This window comes from Sinocyclocheilus grahami, unplaced genomic scaffold, assembly GCF_001515645.1.
Source record: "Sinocyclocheilus grahami isolate Dianchi unplaced genomic scaffold, SAMN03320097.WGS_v1.1 scaffold281.1, whole genome shotgun sequence".
NCBI lineage: Eukaryota > Metazoa > Chordata > Actinopteri > Cypriniformes > Cyprinidae > Sinocyclocheilus > Sinocyclocheilus grahami.
Window position 1 is genome coordinate 100,751 of NW_015505460.1, and position 16,718 is coordinate 117,468.

General features: G+C 37.8%; 1 pseudogene; it reads left to right on the forward strand.

The window, feature by feature from the left end:
• The first annotated feature begins 967 nt into the window (after positions 1-967).
• The window catches only part of LOC107600311 (uncharacterized), a 19,185-nt pseudogene continuing 3,434 nt past the window's right edge, over positions 968-16,718 (forward strand).

A 16,718-nucleotide genomic window follows, 5' to 3' on the forward strand; every position in this document is an offset into this window, starting at 1 on the left:
TCTTCAACAGAGCCATACAGCAGCTGTTTTGTGGTCGCGCATTGGCTATTGTGAAAGTACTGACATAATCATATAGCCGTCATCATCCCGATTGAAATCCTAAATAAAAAAAATTTATATAATAAATAAAAAGAAAACAAATAGATAGAATACAAAAAGAATAGAGAAGCTAGTGTTAGTTATATATTATATATATATTAGTGGTTGGTCAATATATCGGTGTGCAGACTTTTGTTTGTTTTTTATTATTTTCTTTGTCGAGCACCCAATTTTTTTATTTATTTCTTTTTACCATTGATATGTGTGCTTTGGTTCCATCTTTATAATCAATGTAATCAAATTTGTTAACACTCAGAAAATGAGCATCATGTTATTGACCCATGAGGTGCAGGTTTAGAGTTGAAGCACAGCATGGGAAGAAACATCTTACCCACTTTCACGGTAACATCAATCACTGGGGAAAAGCCAAAATGGTGTATTCCTCTCTACTTTAATTGATGGCTCTGTTGGGTAGTCGAAAGGCGTTAAATTACTGATGTTTCTGGTGATTGAACGTCAGCTGTCAGTCTGTGAGCAAAGAGCCGAAGGCACGGGTGTAGGAAGAGCAGAGAGGAGATGAGGGTTGGCGCTGTCCTGAGAGTTTGACAACCCATATCATTGCTGGGGTCAGAGTGTAAATGAAGCTGATTGCTCCTCTGGAATGGCGGCCCGCAATAATAATGAAAGTTTTGTGGGGCACTGAAGATTAATGTTGAGAGACAACAGCACATCATTTCCACCTTCTCACATTCTGTGGGGCCTATTTAAAAGTGAAAGCATAAAAAATCAGTCATGTCCCTTCATTCCTATAAAAGAGTGAGAACAGAACAATTCTGTACTCCAAATGATATAAAGAGACAGGAGGAGCGAAAATGCTCAGAATGAATGTGTAAAATGTGATGTAAAATCCTCGGCGGCACCATTTTCGATGAAACGTGTGTCGAATGGTAATGTTTAGTAGTTGCAAAGTTATTTCCCTCTATCAGAGCAGATTTCTCTCCACCTCTAAATGACTATTTTAAGTGTGACTATCAAAGGTTTCTCCAGCTCCCAAATGCTTGCTAGCGGGAGTGGGAGTGTTTGCTCTGGGGCTGCTCATTGGACGATACGCCTTCAGCAAGGAGCAAGTGAAGGTTGAGCCAAGTGCAGATGCAGACGTGCTGGAGAAGATTGTTCAGGGAATCACAGCAGAGAAGATACAAGCACTGCAGAGGTAAATGCATTATCTTTTCCATCCATTATACACTCACTGCATTTTCCCCAGAATGACAGGGGGGGAAATGCAGAGGATCTTTTACAGTAATTAATAAATAATGGAAAGTAGGAAAGGTTTTGCACCATAGTTTGACAAAAAGTCTGCTGTCTGAGTGTTAGAAATGGTTTGTAGCTACCGGATGCTGTTAAGAGATATTGCAATATTACAATATATGCATATATGAACTTTTTATTATGCCACAACTAAAGTAGGTAGGACAAATTTGGAGCTAAAATCACAGACACAATTATTATGATTATCACCAACACAATTATTATTATTATGACAATACTCATAATTTGTGCAAGAATATATTTAATAATGTTTCAACAAAATATGAAATTTTTAAAAATAATATTGATATATAAGATATGCATATTAATTAATTAATTAATTAATTATATATATGTGTGTGTGTGTGTGCGTTTTTGTGATATATGAGGACACAAATTTGTATAATGACATGGGTATGACATAGATATTACAAGGAGAAGGTGACTTAAAAATATGAAATTTTTAAAAATAATATTGATATATAAGATATGCATATTAATTAATTAATTAATTAATTATATATATGTGTGTGTGTGTGTGCGTTTTTGTGATATATGAGGACACAAATTTGACATGGGTATGACATGGGTATGACATAGGTATTACAAGGAGAAGATGATTTACGAGGATATTACCCCATGTCCCCATTTTTCAAAATGCTTATAAATCATATAGAGTGAGTTTTTTTTGAGAAAGTAAAAATGCACAAAGTTTCCTGTAAGGGGTAGGGTTAGGTGTAGGGCAATAGCACATACAGTTTGTACAGTATAAAAACCATTACGCCTATGGAATGTCCCCACAATTCACAAAAACAAACCTGTGAATGAGAGAGACAAGGTAATCTTAGAAAAAAATATATATTTTCATATCTGAATGAAATGTTGACATCTCTTTTGTAATAAAAGTACCTGCATTTGAAGAAACACCTAAGAAAGTGTGAAGTTTTTATAATCCCCGCACATTATTGGCTGGTAAGTAGAAGAGTTACAAGAGACCAATGAATGAAGTGTGTCTGGGAGCTGTTAATACTATCAAGTCATACAAGGGGATCAGTATCGTCTAAAAGACATTCAGAGGGTGAGGTGAGGAAACAGTCTCAGAAGTAACTTCAAGGGCGATCCAGCCAGTAAGAAGTAGTCATCCAGGACTGCTTAGATGTAGGGTCCTGAGGTCAGATTTAGGAGCGTGCTAAAGGAGGAGTCCAGCTAAGTCTCTGTGAAGACAGTGATGGGGCCTTCATCTTGGGCAGTGGTGTAATGTAACGAAGTAATAATACTTCGTTACAGTACTTAAGTATTTTTTGGGAGTATCTGTACTTTACTTGAGTTTTAATATTTCAACCAACTTTTACTTTTACTCCACTACATTTCCTAATTAAAATGTATACTTTTACGCCGATAAATTTCCCCGAAGCATATTCGTTACTTACTACAAAATAGTCAGAAGTACACGGACTGAAGGAAAGCAGGTTTGACAAATCAGTGATCTGGCGTTTGCAAGCCAGACTCCTAAAAACACCTTTGCTCACGTGCAAACAAGTATGCGCACAACCGCGGATTATTAATTTTCCTCTCAAGTCGAGTCTGGGGTGTGCGATATACAGCATCGTCTGCGATACTTAAATTGTAAACATAATATTGCTTGTTTTTGCTCAATTTTGCCAACGAAAATAGTGCCAAACAAAGATCACAGCACTGTTTTGCATCTCTGAGCAATGGACAGTGTTTACTTATTGAATGAATCAGCTTTTTGAACTAATTAGTCTACGTGGCCTGCCTGAACTAACGCTTGTGCTAGATTAGTAATAGTAAATGTGTAAAGTTGCATGAGCTCATTCTAACATAGTGTCATATCCATATAAATCATTATATATTACATTACATATTTCTATGGCTAGGACCTGCAGTTCCTAAAAATAATTGTTTACTACTAAACTAAAAACAGTTAAAGTTAGCAGGTGCATAAGATATAGCGCTACATCCCACTTCAAAACACACAATATTTTTACACTTTTCTGAATAATTACCTGTCAGGGTCTTTGAGAAAACGATGAAAAGCAAGATCTTTACTGTCACACTGATAAGTTTTTGCAGTGGATTGCCCAACATTGCGTTATTTTATTCCACTTTGACTTCTCTTTCGTTGTTATTCTGTCTATTTCTGTGTGTCTGTGCTGTTGTTCAGTTGGCATTTTCACATCCAAAATGGCGGTTGCGCTACCAAAGTGCCACCTAGTGGCTGTTACCAAAAAAGCATCAGAGTTTCGCCTCTTGGGCTTCTATACTCTTTAGTCTCAATGTGTTTGTGTGTGAGAAGCCGTGTCTCCATGCAAACATGGCCTGTGTGGAATTGTTGCGTGGTTGATTTATGTAAGTTCACCATTGCTTGTTTCTTTGATTATATATGTGATTGTTCATACTAATTGCTTATATTTGTTTATGGTTTGTCAAAAACCAACAATTACCAGCACGTGTTACCATGGAAATGTCTACTCCTACATGTTGATAAAATAAGCCGGAAACATGAGATTGATGACTGAATGAGTTTTAATGGACTCCAAAACAACCTAATATTCCTTCCAATTTTCTACATGGTCCTTCGAGCCAGAAAGGCTGCTAGAATGATGACTGAGGATGACTATGTGAGACCTAAATGCTCAACAAGGATTGTAAAGCCTCCAAGATGGCACCAAGATTATGTGATTGCTCAGTCAAATCCTTCAATTCATCCAAGTGGACAACTGTCACAAGAGCCAAAGGATTTGAGCCAGCAGGTTACATCACAAGGAGCTTCCATTACTGCAACCCAAAATGAGGTGAAGTCTTTGTCTGAGGAGATTAAACAGATAAAGGGAATGTTGTTGGATGTGGGACAAATGATGAAGGATATGTCAGGGCTCTGCCCTGGCAGCTTTGTCTGTGTTGTCGTTGTTTAATGTTTCTTTGTTTGTCTTGTGTTTGCACACATTGTTTTGTCTTCGTTTATGCTTGCCATGTGTTCCTGTGGTCCCACCTCTTTGTTTCCCTTGGTCACGCCCACTTGTTTAGGTCTTGTCTTGTCCTCGTTTCTGTAATTGGTCTCACCTGTCCCTCGTGTACTTTCCTCCCTTTATATTGTGCTGTTTTTCCTCTTGTGGTTGCTGGTTCGTCTTGTGCCATAGAGACAGTTACTGACTTGCTGCTCTATATTCCAGTCTTACCCTGCTATTGTGTATCCTTGTTGTAGTTTTTGCTCTTGCTTATTCTATCTCCTGATTTTGGTTTTGTTCTTTAGTATCTTGCTTTAATTTACTTGTAACATCTTATTTAGTTGTTCGTTAATCTTGTTCCTACTCCTGAGCTGTTTAGATTTTGTACTTTAGTTTTTTGTAGTCCAAACCTAGATATTTACATCACGTTTTTGTTTTTGTTTACATAATGTTGTTTATCTGTGTGTTGTGCTGAGTAGTGGTGTTTTGTGTTTGTGCTGTGTTTTCCCTCTAGTCCTGCTCTTCCAGCCTGAGACTCCCTGCCTGTTGGTTCCCCAAGGCGGGCCGCCAACCAAGCCTGGTGCTGAGAACCAAATCTCTGATGCTGCCTGCTTTGAGCCCCTTCACTCTGCTTGCATGCTCTGCTGTTCTCTGCTCTGGGTTTCTCCCCATCCTTCCGCCCCGATTTGACCAACGACTGAGACTGTACCCCAGACTGTCTACCCCTCAGGGCATTGACCTTTCCCTGCTGGTTGGAGCTGTCCCAAGATTGTCAACCCCTGTGCTGTGAACTTGTGTGTCTTCAATAAATCTTGTTTCACTCACTCTGCATTTGGGTCCCTTCCTGTTGAGCCTGACAGGATATGCAAAGAAAAAAAAAGGTCTTCATTTTCTACTAGCTCTGAATGCAGTTCTAACGAAGAGTCCTCTGTTCCAACTCAACTGAACCAACAAGATGAGGTAAATACCAGAGATTCCATTGAGGATGAGTTAAGGGAATGTATATGACAACATCACATAAAGCAGGGAAATGTACTTTCTATGCCACCATAGTTTAGTAGACAAATTACTCTGCCTCCATCTCAGGATGTGCCGCCTGTCTCTTCAATGTCTATTATTTTGCATCTACTACTACAGGGCTATTAGAGACACAACATTTGCAGCCTTCTAATCCATGTATCCCTATTAGACCTTCTCTTCGTCTCCCAGATAACCTCAGGTCACAATCTGTTGTGGATCCTAATGTAATAGGTGCAGGCTTGACTCTTTTTATGCCAAGTCTTCCATGGATGCCTCCAAGTTGGCCGTCTTTCTTTCCAAGTGGAGGATTAAGGCCTCCATACCTACCTGATTTTCCTTATCCAGTATTATATCCGTCTCATGGCCAACATGCTCCACTTAATTGTGATCCTTCAAGAGTTGCAACATTGCCTCCTAGAGATCTATCAGCTGGATTTCCCTATGCATCTCTTGGTAATCCTCATTAAATTTCCTTGCAACATCAAACTAGAACAATTATGGAGCAGCAAGCTAATCCTTCCATTATGTCTATCCCGAATCCTTTGACCTTCAGATATCTCACTGCTTCAGCACCTCAAGAGCAGCAAAGATATATGAATCAAACATCTGCACTTTCTCCAACTGGAATACAAATGATAGTACCTGGTCAACATATGTCTATTCCAACAGCATTGACTGTGCCTCACACAATGATGCCTGCTTTACAGCCCTCCAGGTCAGCCCTTATTTCCATATTTAAAGAGTGATGACCCCCATGAGTTTGCCATGTTGAATATGGCTTTGAAGAATTTGATGCCCCCAGAAGAAACTGAGCAATACAAGTAGCATATTCTTCTGGATCATTTGAAGTTTGATGCAGCCCGACATTTAGCCTTGGCTTATGCCCATCATTCCCAGCCTTACACTACTGCATTGAAGGCTCTTCAGAAAAGGTATGGTCAACCACATCAGTTGGTGCTTCAAAAGATTACTGCTATTAAGAATTGGCCAGCTATACGTTCAGGAGATCCTGTTGGGTTTGGTCAATTTGCTGTACGAGTTCAAGCTCTTGTTGGCATGCTTCAGTCCTGGGATCATGAAGGATCAAAAGAGTTATCATGTGCATCACATGTGCATCAATTGCTTAGTAAGCTACCAGCACATCAGGTCGCCAGTTTTGCAAGATATGGCAAAACCACTCGACCAGATGAGCCCTATGACTTAATTTCTCTGTTTGGTTGGAAGAGGAATCAGAATGTCAGAATCTAGCTACCCAAGTCAAGTGTTTGAACAATCCAAAGGTGTGGAGTTCCAGACAAGAGAAGGGAGGCCTTCCAAGTCCCAATTTCAAACAGCTGCTTTCCTACATGGGGTGAGTCCAGAAGTGAATCTACCCACTTAGAGAAAGCAAGCTGAAACTACTAACAGTGAAATGATCAGATCACAGGAAAGGAATGAGGGCCGTAAACCATCTTGTGCATACTGTTGCAGTACTGATCATCATCTTAGTCATTGTCCTGAAATCCAGAGCTTTGATACAGTAGCCAAACGGAAATGGATTGCTAACAATAACCGTTGTTGGAGATGTGGTTGGGCCCATAGATCATTCAACTGTGACCTGCAAAGAAAATGTCCAGTGTGTCAGAATCGTCACTTAGGAATACTGCATGAAGTGAATTCACTCAAACCTGATTCTGGGATATTTTATTTGAGCAGACCAAGTGGTTCTTCTGAAAATTGTAAAGGTAGTTCTGAGCCACCAAGGAAAGAATCTGGGGACATATGCCATATTCTTCACTCTTTAGCCTATTAAACAGCTTATAAACCTACTAAAACTGTAGTTTAAAATGAAGTTGATATGACTCCTTTCCTTTATTTTTCTCCATTTGAAAACATTAGACCTTCTACATTTATTTTGCTTATTGTTAATATTAGTGTTGCTGCTGATGCTTTAAATAAAATGTTTTTTATTGTAATATAAAGATTCAATTTAACATGAAAGATTTTTTAAGATGACTGAAAGGAGGAAAAACCAAAGTGAAGTATGGACTTACTTCACTCAGTCATTTATTTACTTTATAACAGTAAATAAATATCGGTTCTGCATATCGGTTATCGGGCACATAAACATGCAAATAATTGGAATCGATATTGGTTATAAAATATCAATATCGGTCAATCACTAGTTAAAATTGCTGTAGTTTTGGTGAATGAAACATGTAAATTGTATAGTCTGTTATAAAATGAATTGGTATTATGAATTTTCTTGTATGCAAATATGTTAACATATTTCGGGACGGCTGTAGAAAATTCTGCTGATAAGAACACCTGTGGCCTCTTACTAATTAAGCCGCAGTCTCAATGGGGCTGTTTACACCTGGTCACTTCATGTGTTTTGTCTGATCAGATAGCTATCCGATCGTGAAAAGACCAGGTGTAAATGCCCTCCGAAACGTATTCGAGACGGATATAAATCCGATCGCTCAAACCACTTCAGGGGGTGGTCTGGGCCGTTTTCCAGATAAAACTGGACCAGTGTAAATACATCTGGTTGTTGAAACCACATATGTAAATTTTACTCCTCCCAAAATGTTAAAATAATAAACATGTGAGAGCGTGTTATAGGCTATATGACATTATAGTCAGACACGACTGTGCTAATGCAACACGCATCACCGCGGACGAGTAACTGAGTATCTCTTCAGCAAGCCGAATGAAACAAACTGCTGCGAATTAAACAAAGTAAGACGCAGATGGTCAAAACAAAATCATCTTCATTAAAAGTAGTAAGACAAACTTATCTTTTAGCGTTTTCGTTTTGCGACGACACATTTATGTGGCCAAGTGAAAATGGAAACGTTTTAACAAATCCAATAGATATCCGATCAGCGAAAACGTATGAAATGACCAGGTGTAAACAGGCCCAATGTGTTTGTGTGTGAGAATCCATGTCTCCATACCATCATGGCCTGTGTGGAATTGTTGAGTGGTTGATTTATGTAAGTTCACCTTTGCTTGTTTCTTTGAATATGTATGTGATTGTTCATACTAATTGTTTATATTTGTTTATGGTTTATCAGAAACCAACAATTACCAGCACTTGTTACCATGGAAATGTCCACTCCTACATGTTGAGAAAATAAACTGGAAACATGAGATTGATGACTGAATGAGTGTTAATGGACTCACCATTCCCATAGCAATAGCCAAACCAGCCTAATATTCCTTCCAATTTTCTACAAGATTGTATTGTGTTTCTGATATACACAAGTTTTTAAAGAAATTAATACTTTTATCCAGAAAATTTCTGCATTTCTTTTAATTCTTGGCTCAGAATGGCTTTTATAAAGTGAGATAAACTGGCCTCATCTGTAAGGAAAATTCTCTCATTCTAACACAGACTGGAAACCTAGAGAAATAACACATAAAAACCATGACATTATGATTGAATGATTTTGAATAAATAACACTGCACACCATCCTGGGAATATTGCACCCAACTTTAAGAATTGCTGCCGCCTGCATTACTTCTGTCGGGAAACACCGTGGGAATTGAATAATGATACAATTGGATGTCAACATGTCCCATTCTCGAGACAGAACAATGCTATTATTGTGTGACAGAAGTATCAATAATTGCATGTTTGCGGTTGCAAATGATTGCGTGTGAAGAGGAAAGGCAATAAGGAAACACTCAGATACGGCCGGTGTGAATTTGTCACAACTGGTATGTATGTATGTGTGTGTGTGTATCGGGCTAGATGATTGTGCTGCAACATTATCATGTTTATATAAGAGTACGTCTTTGTTTTCTTGCAGTTTGCTGACTCCGCAACGAGCCTTTCTCTGAAGGCTAAGTCCCATCGTTACGATACGTATGCAGCAGCAGAACAAAATTGATATTCCCTGAGGAGGAAATCAATATTAATAACTGCGTGCTACAACAGCCATCTAACATGTAGCACTGTAAGCAGTTCCCGGGAAAATAGGATACTGGTCTCCTCGAGTTAAAGGTGGAGTTAAACTCAAATGGACAGCTGAATAATGCTTCATGGCTGTGGCTTTCGCTCGTTTTCACCTAGCAGGTTTGATCCTTTCCCAAGTGTAGTCAGCTGTGAAATAACAGCGGTCTGCAACGTTCTCTTGTCTTGGTGGTGAACACAACCTTCTGGGTGCTTTCTGACACTTTTAGGGTTCTTGAGAGGGCAAACAAATTTCGTCTTGATGACTGTCCAAGATTTCCTGACCACTACATGGTTTCCATTGGACAAGGATTGATTTGTTGGTTGTGGAACAACATTCCTAACAAATGATTTGATTTTAAAGGTGAAAATCTTTTATGTCAAAATACATGCACTTAGCCCAGCATATTGTTGACTATTACATGTATGCCGTTCATGGTTATGTCTCCTATAAGGAGCAAAGACTGGTGGCAGCGAGTTTTGATAGAGTTTAGTGATTCAGAATGGAGGGAAAACCTGTGCACTTTGGTCAGAGCAAAAATAATGCAACTAAGGTGTTTACATGCATGTTTATTGTGATCGGCATTTTCTAATACAAGACAAAACTTTTGAGTCCATCAATCATTCCAGATCAACCAGTCGTGAGAGTTTGGGGCATGGCTAATGTAGCAGGCTGAGCCATAACATTACATTCAGATTTGGTTACAGAAGTGCAAGCCAAAGTTCAAAGACTTGCTGAAAAAGCCAAAATATGCAGACAAACAAGTAAAAAAAAGTTAACATTGGCAGTGTTTTTACAAGATGCAGTAATTTAATTAAATGTTTGTGTTTTGATCAATACACCAAACTTGTAAAGTTTTTTTCTCGACAGGTAAGCTAAACTCATACTAATAGTAATATATTGTGAGGCTAAGACTAATCGCAAGGGTGTGATGAGTATAAGCGCCATTTGCAAAAGTTTTTTTCCCCCCCGCTAGGTGACACTAGTAGCACAGAAACTGCATTCTCCACCTTTAAAGGGATAGTTCACCCAAAAATTTAAATTATGTCATTAATTACTCATCCTCATGTCATTCCAAACCCCGTAAGACGTAGTAAGGAGATCGCTAAAATAATCCATGTGACATCAGGGGTTCAACCGTAATAATACGCAAGAAACAAAAGTTTCTCTTTTATTGTCTCCCTTAGGAGAAATTTGTCTTAGGCAACGAGGAGAGCAGATCAAACATACAAAAAAAATTCAAAATTCAAAAAATAAATAAATATTACACCATTCCAAAACATATAATTCCTATACAATCCTAGTAATACACCAACATTACATGTTACCCATGACATTACCCTCACCCACACAACAATTTCAATCACTTATTCAATAATTTGACAGATAATTCGTCTCCTCTGCTTCACCCTAGCGCCATTTTGGAGAGTATCCACTGAACGCAAACAGTGTGTGTTGTTCTGTGTCAGCCACACCACACATTGTGTCTACATGGTTTGTGCTTTTATTAGAATGAAAACAATGTATCCGTGTGTTGCAGCTGACACAGAACAACATACTCTGTTTGGATGTCGATCGTGGTAGTGCCCTTGCTGTCTATGGAGCGTCAGAGAGCTGTCAGAATGCATCAAAAATATTTTAAATTGTGTTCCGAAGATGAACGGAGGTCTTACGGGTTTGGAACGACATGAGGGTGGATAATTAATTACAGAATTTTCATTTTTGGGTGAACTAACCCTTTAAGGTTGGGTTAACGGTTGAAGTGTTGTTCCAGGACCAAGATTCAACCCTGTTGTCTCATAGGTTCTCATTGCAGTTCATTCTAACCACGAATCGCCCACTTTGACAGGAAGAGACCACCTGACATTAATATTTATGCGTGTGGCAGACACCAACGTAACTCCCAATGCATTCAAGGTGTACGTTTTTATCAATTCATGCATTCCTTGGGAATCAAACCTAAGATTTTGGTATTGCTAGTGAAGTTATCTGCTGCTTGAGGCAGGAATGAGCCTGATTGTCATTTAAAGTAATAAATAACAATGTGTTTGTTTATGTGCCATTAAGAGGTGTAACTATGTAACTATATGAAATAAATGATACAGTATAAGAAGACAAATGTTTACCAATAAAAGCCATGAGTTTACCTGCACATAGGGCCCTTTTTGCATTAAAGTCTTAGACATGGCATTTATGAGAATGGATTGGATAATGTGACCTCTTAATTGACACTTCGTAAAGACCCGTCCCCTTCGTTACTGTTGCTATGATCGACTAACCATACCACTCTCACACCACACATGTTCTCACTCAGTGAAAAATGCATCGCGGAGCAAAAAGGAAAGAGCAGGTTACTTCTGATATGAAACAAAGTCTCAGCTTTCAAATTTTGTATTTTTTTTCAAAGAAATTGATGAGTTGCAATGATTGGTCAGATCCCCTGTCAATCAAACTCCCTTTGAAGGGTCAGTTGTCATATCTCAACTAGGCATAATGCACACCAGTTGCGTTATTCTGTAATCAATCTCTAGTCACCATACAGGCACAAGTTTACTTAAAAAATGAACAAAGTTGTCTCAATGAGTTTGAATTAAGTAATTTGCAATCTTTATTATTATTTCTCTATATAAAGCATAGACTTTATTTAAGCCACAGAAACAATGTTGTTTCTGAAAAATGCACAATACACAATCTCCTAAAATAAGTCGAAACACATTTACTTATCCTAAATAGTTGTATTTTCACTGACATTAAAAAGTGCAATATATAGCCACTAAACTTCTTCTTAACACAAACCATGGGTGTTCACAACTAGTTAAATATTTTAGTATCCTTTGCAATAATTATTTGAAACGTTAAAATACTACTCAAATGTATCTACCTTTTGTTTGACCTCACTCATGGATATGGAGTGAAGTCAATCAGGGGTGTGTTTCCCAAACAATGATATAACTTGCTGCTTAACTTCCCTAGTTTGATGCATTTTTGAAGAAACTAACTAGTAAGTCATGACTGTTTCCCAAAAACATAGGAACTTTGTTGACAGAGCTTGTGACCATAGTTGGCTAACTATGCTTTTGGGAAACACACCTCAGAACTGGTCATTTTTTTAAGCAAGCAAGTCAGCACTTCTCTCTCTCTCTCTCTCTGTCTCTCACTCAGATGAACTGTGGGTTGAGACAGTGCTGTTGGTGTGAGTTCAGGGGACTGTTAACCACAGCAACAGAAAGGTTTTTAATTTTTAACACTAATCAAAAAAGTACATTTGATGGACAGTAACAACAAGACTGAAAGTGCTATGCTAATAGGAATTTTTTTTTTTTTGTGAGGGATGGAGCATTTGGGCCAATTTGTTAAATTGCTCTGAAAGAATCCAAATATTTTTCAGTGATACACAAATAACCAGAAAAAAACGAAATTATTGGTTAGTGTCTTTCTGCACTTATTAAATTCGATAATAAGCCCACCCTCTCACATTTCCTCATCTCTCTAGCCTAACAGTGCAGTTGATTTCCTTCATATCTTGATGGCTGGCAGCCTGGCAGGGGAACAGCTATTTTAAGTAATGAACTTTTTCAAATCTTAAATATTTTTTTTCTTTTTTTTTTTGTGAGGGATGGAGCATTTGGGCCAATTTGTTAAATTGCTCTGAAAGAATCCAAATATTTTTCAGTGATACACAAATAACCCGAAAAAAACGAAATTATTGGTTAGTGTCTTTCTGCACTTATTAAATTCGATAATAAGCCCACCCTCTCACATTTCCTCATCTCTCTAGCCTAACAGTGCAGTTGATTTCCTTCATATCTTGATGGCTGGCAGCCTGGCAGGGGAACAGCTATTTTAAGTAATGAACTTTTTCAAATCTTTATCTCTGGAGCAGTAGCACGAATGAGCCTCAGCGTGAGCCCTGAACCAAAGCATTTGCAGCCTCCCAAAAAAACGTTTAAAGTTCATTTTCACGACATGTCTGGAGTGTGCGAGGAGGTGTGTAACAGTGCATTGTGGGATTTGATGGACAGTAACAACAAGACTGAAAGTGCTATGCTAATAGGAAAATATTTTTTTTTTTTTTTTTTTTGTGAGGGATGGAGCATTTGGGCCAATTTGTTAAATTGCTCTGAAAGAATCCAAATATTTTTCAGTGATACACAAATAACCAGAAAAAAACGAAATTATTGGTTAGTGTCTTTCTGCACTTATTAAATTCGATAATAAGCCCACCCTCTCACATTTCCTCATCTCTCTAGCCTAACAGTGCAGTTGATTTCCTTCATATCTTGATGGCTGGCAGCCTGGCAGGGGAACAGCTATTTTAAGTAATGAACTTTTTCAAATCTTTATCTCTGGAGCAGTAGCACGAATGAGCCTCAGCGTGAGCCCTGAACCAAAGCATTTGCAGCCTCCCAAAAAAACGTTTAAAGTTCATTTTCACGACATGTCTGGAGTGTGCGAGGAGGTGTGTAACAGTGCATTGTGGGCCATTAGAAGTCACAGACACTCTCAACCACCCTCCGCTTGTAAGGCATGTGACATTTAACACTGATTTATCAGAGGATTACCAAAGTGACTCTCCAGGTCGTGGGAGTTATTAAGGAGGAAGGTGACATGCAGGCAAACATCCCATAATTCATGCTGACCTCCACTAGTTCTGCACCCACTATGACCCTGACAATGTGCAACTGCTTCATTATTATGCTACATAGGTGTATATTAGTGAAGTCTGAGGGGTAAATTCACTAAATACTTGCGTCCCTTCTGTATCCGTTAATTTATCACATTCATTTACCACCTGAAATCCATCTTAACCAGGCGTTATCTACACAGAGCTAACTAGTTGCCATGACTATTTAAATGTAGTTATTGTCATTCTTTTCAGCCCAAACATCTCTTTTTTTTTTTGTAAATTAGACTCTTTATAGATTGTGCCTTATGCACAATACTCAGTGCTGTTTGCAGCTATTATTAATATTATTATTAATAATAATAATTGTTGTTGGTTGTATTGTTTTGTTTATAATAAACAAAATACATTTCAGGTTACAGTTAAAATGCACCAAATTTGACATTATTAAATGAAACAGCAATAATGTCAGATTTTGTGTGTATATACTATATATATGCTGTCCATGAGGAATTATTATATTTGGGGTCTATGGCATTAAACATATGGCTTTAAACAATAAGGCATGGTAATAACAATTTCAAGGTCATGAGTTTGAATCTAAGAGAGTGCATGAAATGTGTTATTATCCAGTTTTATGTTGTACTCCTTTCTGTTGTATATATATATTTATTTATTTATTTATTTTATTTTTTTCCAGCAGCCAGAAACGCGATCAGATATGCAGTGTTCTGATAAGAAGAGCCTCCCCAGATCAGCCCGGGGCAATGTCATCAGTATACTTACCTCTTTATTTAGCCGTGGCCACAGATCTCAGATAAAGAGAAGTGCACAGGATACAGCATCCAGATAACAGTATAATGTTTTCAACATCATGAAGTTATCTCTTCCCCTTTTACGACCTTCATAGCAAATTAATGTCAGTTTGACGCAACATGTTTCCCTACTATTCCAAATGATTGTGGCAGAAGTGGATGTTTGGAATGTTTCTAATATGAATCATTTCTCAATAAATGTTTAGTTATTTGTGTGAATTAAACCAATTTCAGCTTTCGCCTTGAGCCTCAGGCTCTGTAAAAACCTCAAAGCGCAATGGAAATGAATTCACTGAAATATCTTTTTTTGATCCTACTGTGATTACACACTTTTGTGGTAATTATGGTTTGTTTAGTGAGAGCGATTCAATTGTCCTTGACTAAATGTTGATGTTTGTGAGTGGAAATTTTCTAAAATAACTTTTTGGAATTGCACCAGTTCTCTAGCTGTGAAACATCTGTTTACGCAGGTGTTCATCTGTGTGTGAGTGTGTGTGTGTGCGTGTGGGTGGGTTTGAATGTGTGTGTCTGTGTAATGTGAGTTAGGGTATAAATCTTGGTTGAAGAGTGTAGCATTTTCCAGCGTATGTAATGACAGACCATAGCTGAGCACTAGACAGACATTCTGCCTGGTTCTGCTTTAGAGTTTGTTTGAATCAGACATGCATAATAAGAGCTGTTTGACTCCCAGATGCCATTTCCCCAGTGGATCAAACATATGATCTATTGACCGTCTATTGATTTGGTTGTGGTCTTGCCTTATTGATCTTTTTTAAGGTTCTAAATGTACAATTTTTACATGATGGACAATAAAACAGGTAGAAAAAATCCATATGCATTCTTTCATCGAAAGAGCCATATTTCTAATAAAGTTAAGTATAATAGACAAAATATAAATATTCCATTGAAAATCAACACACACACACACACACACACACATGCATATATGTGTGTGTGACATTGTGTGTGACATGACACTGAAGACTAGAAAAAATCCTTATAACAGGAATAAATTACATTTTAAAATACATTAAAATAGAAGATGAGTTGTTTTAAGTTCACAGTATTACTGTATTTTTATTTTAAAAATGTTAATTATTTAAAAAATGATAATCATTTTTAATTAAATATACAAATAATAAAGAAAAACATTTTTACTAAATGTAAATTTTATTTAAATGTTTTATTAAAATCAAGCTTATAAATTAACTTTTATATAATAAGAGATGTCTCAATGTAATATTTAATTGTTTAAATGTTTTAAATAATCAGGCTGGATTTAACCAAAATTTTATTTTCTGCAGTTCAAGCTTGAAGTACATATAGTACTGTATATGCACACAATTATTTGTAAGATTATTTCCAAGATTATTTGTAAATGTGTTATTTTAAAACATGATGCTAAATAGCTTAGTCCCTCACTCAATACATTAACTAATAATCTAACTAAACCCCAGCGGTCACAGCATCCTAGCACCGTGGCGGCAAGCAATACTCGCATTTCTTCAGCACTCATGAGGAAAGATGGCAGCAGGCAGGTTGCGTAGTTCTGAGGGGTCACACACCAGCTGAGCAACTGCCATTAAGAGGAAAAAGTTAATGAATGAATGAGTTTCTCCAGGTATTCTCATGGTCCTCTGTAAAGTTTGGGACCTGCAGGGAGCCTGCTTGAGTGTTGTTGACTGGTCTGTTTGTGGACCAGTGTGAGCAGTTGGTCTTAGGCTGTTTAAGAGATTCTGTGGGGGAGTTTCTTTCAAAGCCACCTGCGGGACACATCACTTCCACTCAGCTGTCCGCTGGCCCACGGCTCTGACCTTTTGTCTGATGCCTGTCTGTCTTGTCAAGTCGTAACAGTGTTAGAGAACAGAGGCTATGTATGGTTTGACCTGACAGAAACGAAGGCATGTACGTATATATATATACAGTGGGGGAAAAAAGTATTTAGTCAGCCACCAATTGTGCAAGTTCTCCCACTTAAAAAGATGAGAGAGGCCTGTGATT